Below are 7572 nucleotides of genomic sequence, written 5' to 3'. Positions count from 1 at the left end.
CGCGCCGGTGGGCGGGAAAAGGCGACTCCCACGGTAACCGCCAACCCGATTGGCTCTCTGCAGCGTTTGGGGGGCGGGCCGCCGCTCAGTAAGCTCGAAGGGGATTGGCTCGCGCGCCGGCGGGCTGGTTTCGATTCCCCGCGCGAGCCCCTCCGCGCGCCCCCTGCTGGAGTCCCGCCGGCTGCGCCGGTGAGGAGGGACAGGCGGCGGCCAGCGGGCCCTGCTGCGAAATCTGAGGTAAAAAGTGGCAAAAAAAGCTCCGTGGCGGCCCCTGGATGGCTTGGGAGACAGCTCAGACTAAAATTTTGCGCTCATCAACCTAAGCAGCGGCCCAGACTGAGGGAGAGGGCACCAACACCAGAGCTGCTGGTGCCCTCCTGCCATTGGCACCTCAGGAGACCTTGTGGCGCCTCAGGAGACTTTGTGGCACCTTGGGAGACCTTGTGGCACCTTCGCGCCTGCGAAGCCTCGTTCGGCTGCCCCAAGCCCGGCAACCACCACCTTTGGCTCTGTGTTGCTGCTGACTGAGAGCAGGTGCAAGGCCTGATGTGGAAAAGTTATTACGTGTTACACAGTCCGTCGAAAATTCAGGGCCCTTCCTATAGGAGCGTGGCTGAACAAGTCGTTGCCAGCTTAAACTCACACTTGAAAGGAAAAAAATACACATCTTTGCAATTATTTTGCCCAAAAGACCTTGCTCTGTGCATCTTGTTTTCAAAACTGGAGCACTCCCACAGCAAAACCGCACACCTCAAAATAAAGATTTGTAATTAAGCCCCCTGAATCTTTTTGGTAATTAGTCTTACAGCTGTATTAACCAGCGATCCCACAGCAGGGTCTGGTGATTGGAGCACAGCAACAGCATCCGGAGAGTCACGCCAAACCTCAAGGCCACGCTCAAGTCACCGAACGCGTCAGTTCATTGTGCCATTCCTCGGCTTTCTCCTCCTTAAGGCAAGAATAGCGATCCTTAGCACTCATTTAAGCCAGGAACGGAAAAGTGTTTTTCAAAGTGCAAGAGGAGGGTTAAAACAGTGTTTGTTGCTTATCACAAAGGCTCACCAGGTAAAACATTTGTTGTGCTGTTACATGCTAAGAGTGCGACAATGTTATGATTATGAAACAGTAATTTTGTTCGTCCATTAATTGTTCCTCAGACAGATTATTACTTGGTTAGTTGTATAGTGCAAAAGAGGTTGGTAATTACTTCATTGTTATTTATGTCTGTGAGCATGAACAAACAGTAATGTGGTTACAGATATCTGATCACCCCAACTGTGAGATCTGCGCAGGATTGAATTAACATAAAGTGTCGTGCTTCACCCTGAACTCATCTGTCAACTGGAGTCAACTGCTTAAATTTGTAGGATATTTAATTAAAAAATAATGCTGTTTATTATTAGTTTGGTTCTAATGCTATTTTAATGTTACTCGTTTTTTACTTAACAGGACTTTTCTGTTAAAACTGCATTTGCAGAAAACAGATTCATTGGCTGGGAGAAAAGTTCAAGTAATAATTTTTCTCCTGTGCCAACATGTTTCTTATCTTTTTGGCGAGACACAGAAGAGCGAAATAAGATGAGTGATCCAGAAATTTAGGAATTGGCCTGGGCAAAAAGGCTGTTAACTTTATCCAGATTAATAATTCATTGGTGCAGTTTTCTTTGGTACAAAAATACATTAGGTGGCAAAGCAAGAATGTTCACCATGTTTGTGTGAATTCACACTTGCTTTGCCACTGACAAACAGGGGATTTTTTTGAAAGATTTGTCATTATTAAAATTGCTATTTTCTAGCTCATAGCAAATAACAGCTCAAAGTTCTGTACTGTTATAAAAATGAATTTCATTTTGTAAGAGTGATGAAGGAGTGATTGGAAGCTTTCATACAACACAAGAGACATGGACAACACAAATCTTGCCTTCTGTTAAACACAGAAGTTGGTTACTCAGGGCTTTTAACGCCTAAATTCAGTTGAGGAAGCCACCATACTGAAAGCAGAGAATTCCATGGTACAAGTGGAGAGCAAAGAAGAGACAGCAGGGTAGCATTTCACCGAGAATGAACGCAAAGCAATATGCGTTAGACAGACTGATGGTGCAGAATTTAGAAAGAAGCATAACAAAGGTCTAGAGGAATCTGTAAGGATGGCTTAGAATCTTTCTATCAGGCACTGTCCATTCACCACAAAGCACAAAACCACACAGAATTAGTGTGAAAAGTATCAACAGCAACCAGCATACAACAAACACTTTTGCATTAGTTCCAGATGTCTGACACTTGATCAGAATAATTTCTGTGTGAAAGAAACCATGATGTTCTGTCCTCAGCAACATTACACAGCCATAATGTGCATTCTGATGCTGTTCCGGGATCTTAGAGAAATGCCATAACTTTTAAACTCTTGAGAAGCAGCCATACAAAATATATGCTTCAACTCTTAAAAAAAGCCATTCATCCACATTACTCGTACCAAAGAACGAATTCTGTAGCTGAGATTATGGATGGTTGTAAAAAAAAAATCCAGAATAAACAGAAAGAAATATTTTTTAGATGATGCTTCTAAAAATAATGATTAACCTTGTTATTTTTTCCACTTGAACATGCATTAGAAGAGTTAAACAGTTCACAGAACAGCAATGAGCACTGAAAGTAGATCTTTTGACTTAAACCAAAGTGATTAAATAGCTTTTTCCACGCTCACCAAAATGAGAAGCATTCATAACTGTTATGGGCTAACAAGTTATCGCCATACCATGATAACAGAGAAAGGATACAATAACTCAGATTTAGTTCAAGATACTAGGCAGTAAACCTCATGAAAAAGCAAAAATATTATGCATTTATTCAGCAAGATTTTCACTTTATCTCTCTCTTTGTTAAATTTTTCTCTGGTATTTTTTTCCACTCAAATCCATACTCAGTTTAATCATTAATGATAATAATAAACACCACCCAAGAACACACATCACCTTAATTTTCCCATTCATGTTTCCCACATTTAGTTTGGGATTAGGATAAGAGACACATTTTTCTTCCCAATTGCTGCTTATGCACAACAGATGCCCATAAACTGGGAATAAACCTCTTTTCCAGTGCAACTTCAAAACTACAGCTCACAAACCACCCACCAACATTTCAGTCAGGAAAAAAAAAACACTGAGAAGGTGTTTTTCCAGTTCTGTTCAGCACAGATGCTCCATTTCTTCATACTACACAACACCACACTCTGCACATAGGATGCCATGCTGATGAGATCACTTTCTAAAACGAACCTCTGCAAATACTCTGATTCAGGCCTCACCTGAGGAGATCACTTTACTGGCTATATTTCCCATTATTGTCTTCCCAAAATAAGATGGAGGGAAGTGGATGGTCCACACGCCATGCTCTGAAGACCAGCACATTTGGACTCTTTCTTGTCAAGAGCGATAAAAAGCTCCAGAGCCAAGGGACCTCTGCTGTGAACGCCCAGCCCACAGACATTCAGTGATCATAAATAAGGGCTAATCTCGGCTCTGGTGACAGCACATGTGGAGATAGATTTCTCTTTGCTTTTTTTTAAATGGAACGTGTACCCATCCCGAGTCCTGAGGACATGCTGAAAATGCTAATTAAAATTTGTACACATTCTCCTAGGGCTGAAACGGCTCCCAAAATCTTTCTCCACCCCAAAGTCAGATATCACCCAAGCAGACTTCTTTCCTGGTAGCCTTGAGGTTGAGGGAGCCAGGCTGCCCTCAGAGCAAACCCCATAAAGAGGGAGCCTGGAGGTCTGAATCTCTTTCTGGGGAGGAGATTGTGCCCATCATGCTGCAATATGAGGCGAATCTCCCCCAGAACAGTTCTCCCAACCACCACCAGCTCCTTTTCCTATATTTCAGTGTCCGTAGCTGTGATTGCCACCATTTACCCCATTTCTTGCCCCATTCAGAAGGGCACTTCACAATACATGCTCTGCTTCTTCTGGCTGTGGCTTTCTGCTTACCTGCCAAAGTTATTTCAGTTAAAAGCAAGAGGAATCAGTTGGAAATTAAAACAAACAAACAAGCAAAACCCAAACCCAACCAACAACAACCAAGGCCCTCATGGATACCTGCATCTATTTGACATAAAAACCTTGAGCCTGCCAAAAGCTTTTAGGATCCATCTTCAGTACCTCTTTTTTTGTAAAATGGGATGTTAGAGTAAAGATTGATTTGCTGTATTTGAAAATTTAACCTCCACAATAATGTACAAATGCAAATTTCTTAAAGAACATCACATTAGAAAGCTCTGCTATGACCATTTCAAGTTCTCCCAAGTCAAATAAAACCAGTGAGTTTCTCCTTGGAGACATTTACTCAGAGGAGCTGCCTTAAGAAAAAACACCGAATTCACCAGGTGCTTTCTGCTCTTTGAAACACTCAACAGTTCAGATGTGTCTGTATAAGTGTCTGTAGAAAGCACTGAGTAAATATGTCTACTCGACTTCAACAGCTTTAACATGCTTTGGATCATTATTCAAGCTTACAGGAGACCAGCAGTGGTTTTTGAGCCTTTCCTAGCAGCCTCTGCAACACTGAAATAAAGACTTTTAATATCTGCAATGACATTGCTCCAAGTTCTTATGCTGTATGACTTGATTTATCCCATGGCAGTTATTAAAAGCTTTTCTTTCAGCGGCAGTTTAAGCAACTCCCTTTCAGGCTCTGTGTCTCTGCCCCATCCTCCTCAGCTCACTGGGTGTGCTGGTGTAAATTGTGGGGAAAACTCACCTACATTAAAGATGCCCAAGTTGTGTGGGGGAATTAGTTATGATCCACTTAATCTCAAACCACTTATTTATTTTGGCCAGGATACATCACTCAATTCTATCCATAGGCCATTCCCCATCTTGCAGCTAAATAAATATGTCATTTAAAGCACTGCCTCCCTGGTAGAAAGAAAAACATTTTTTTAAAAAGCCACGTACATGTGTTAAAAAGTGATATGTACGCATTTTAAGTGAACAGTAAACACATAACCAACTTCTGTGGCAAGACACAGCACCATTTTGTGTGAAGGGTGTTGTATCTAAATTCAAATCTGTTACTGGCTTATTGAGTTGGAGACATCTACAACCAAGTATCTCTCAGGTGAGCGCTTGAACCCACAAGAAACACTTGCAGTTGCAAATCCTCTTTTCCCAAACCAGTGCTGTGATTTCTGAAGTAAGTTTGGCTTTTTTTTTCACTGAGTCCTGAGTTCTCTACAAAGTGTGAGCGAGGCGGAGGATGAAATGATTGTCAGAGGAAGTGTTTTTAACATTTTTTCTTCAGGAAAGCTATTTGGATGTGGGAGTAATCAAACTGTTTGTGTATGTTTGCATACAGTAGAGTCTACCATACCTACAGTATAATAAATACATACAGCCTATCATAGTTTTTTCTCTTGAGTCATGAGGTTCCAAGGCAATTGAGTTATGACTTGTATTACTCTGGAATCTAAAATTAGTGAAAGACTTCAGAAAAAATGGTTATTTTTTTCTAGTTGTGGTAGAAAACAAAACAGACAAAACAACCCAGGAAAAAAAGGGCTCTTGAACAAGTGGAGTGCAACTCCATGTTTGCCTGGGCTCTCTTTTGTCCTATGTATCTATTGTTTTAAGTTGAGAATAAAATGGTCTACAGACACTTATACAGCAATTTATTTTCAACCAAGGCATGTATGGGATGTGATGTCTTCAACGAGACAGCTTTAAGTTATGCTTTATGCGAAAAATACCCGGGCAACTGTGTTTTTTGTGGCCTTCCTTACAAATGTAAATTTGTATACATGTGTATTTACTAAATACATAGACCCGTTTGTTGTAGCATTTGAGATTTTGCAAATATTTTAAGTATTTATATAGTGTCTTTGGAGTAAATTTATTTTTTTGACGTGGTAAATATGCTTTGGAGGTGGATGTTAAGCTGAAGTTTGTGCTGGGCAGCCAGGGGGACGTTCATGGGGTCAGACAGTGGAAAGGAAGGAGTGAATGGAGCTCAAACACTTGCTTTTCATTTCTTGTGTTGCCACAAATGAGAAAAGAAAAAAGAGGAATGCCAGAAAGTGAGGGGAAATTAAAAAATATAACTTGTAAAAGCTGGGTGAGTACCAGTAGGTGTGAGTGTGGGAGAGTGGTTCCCTTGAGCTGAGGCGGCAGCTGGTGAGGTTGGAGAAACAACATTGCCCAGACCTTGCCATAGTGAAGACACTGAGAATACTCTGCATACATTTGCAGCAAGCTCCCTGGACAGAAAACCCTAAAATGAGTTTTGTGCGCCTTTCTGTATTTTACCTTCTGCCATACGGTGGCACTGGTTAGCTGACCAAGGCCTCTGCTGCTCTGCAGCCCAGGCTGGTTTGTGGTGATGCTTGCAGACAACACAACCCCGCCATAGCTTGCTTGGAAACTTCAGAAAATAGTCTGAGTATTTGTGGAATAATAGAAAGCAAGTTTGTTTTTCATTATATATTACTTCATAGCCCTCTAATCTTTGAGATAAATCCCCAGTTTGGCTTCTCAGTGCAATCAGCCAAAATATGGGCAATTTTTTTATTTGTAGGGATAAGTGACACAGATTTTTTTTTTTTAAAGGTTTGGGTTATTTTTTAAATGTGAAGTGAGGGGGCAAATCTACACAAATCATAAATTTTACAAAATTTACAAGAAACAGTTGGCTGAAGAGCCACCAAGTCCTGGTTTAAAATCAGGCCCTAGATTCAGGCATTCACCTGATGTCTGAACATTCAATGCTGTATTCTTAACAAAACAGCCAGAGTCCAACAAAAATAAACACAAAAGCACTCTGCCTGTATGGGATAATTTTTAGATACCCATTTTCAAAACTGATTTAGCACCACTTCTAACACTCCAAATGGCTTTTGTAACCTGTACTTTCAGTTAGTTTATAAAGAAAGGTAAGCGACCATCATGTGTAATGCACAAAGCTTCCAGATGTGTGTGCTCGTTTACTGTCAATTCAGTTTTTGGGTGCCTGAGTTAAAATGATTTATGGTCTGGCAACCTCTCCCAAAAAAGCCCATCTGAGGGCTGAGCATTCCAGGGGCTGCTCTCTGTACTGAGCTACGATGCCATGGGGACCTTGATTGGCTGTGAAGAGCTAAAACTCTAATTTTAAATGGTTATGGTAGGAATGATGGTAAATACCAAGGAATACAAATAGGTCTGAAATGACCCAAGGCCCTGAATTACTTACCCAGGGCTGAAAACTAAACAAATGGCAGTGGCAGACTGAGGGTGGACATGCCTTTGGGAAGGTGGTTTTTAAAACAAAGACCCTTGTTTGATGGGCAAGTAGCCATCTGAGCCAGCGTGTAATGCAGAGAAAATGAGTGTAAAGTAAGAGAAATATATTTTTCTGTACATTTTAAAAATCAAAGCTAGTTATTGTCTGGGATTTTCCTGTGAGGTACCCCATAAGCTAGTGTTACCTAAAATCTTTGGCAAATTTTAAAGAAATTATAACGTTAAGTCCTGATATATTTCCTTTACTGCTTTCCTATTTCTGTTGAGCAGAAACGTGAGCTGGTGGGGATTAGTGCACC

This window comes from Nesoenas mayeri (genome assembly GCF_963082525.1).
Source record: "Nesoenas mayeri genome assembly, chromosome: 3".
NCBI lineage: Eukaryota > Metazoa > Chordata > Aves > Columbiformes > Columbidae > Nesoenas > Nesoenas mayeri.
This window is presented reverse-complemented; position numbering follows the sequence as displayed.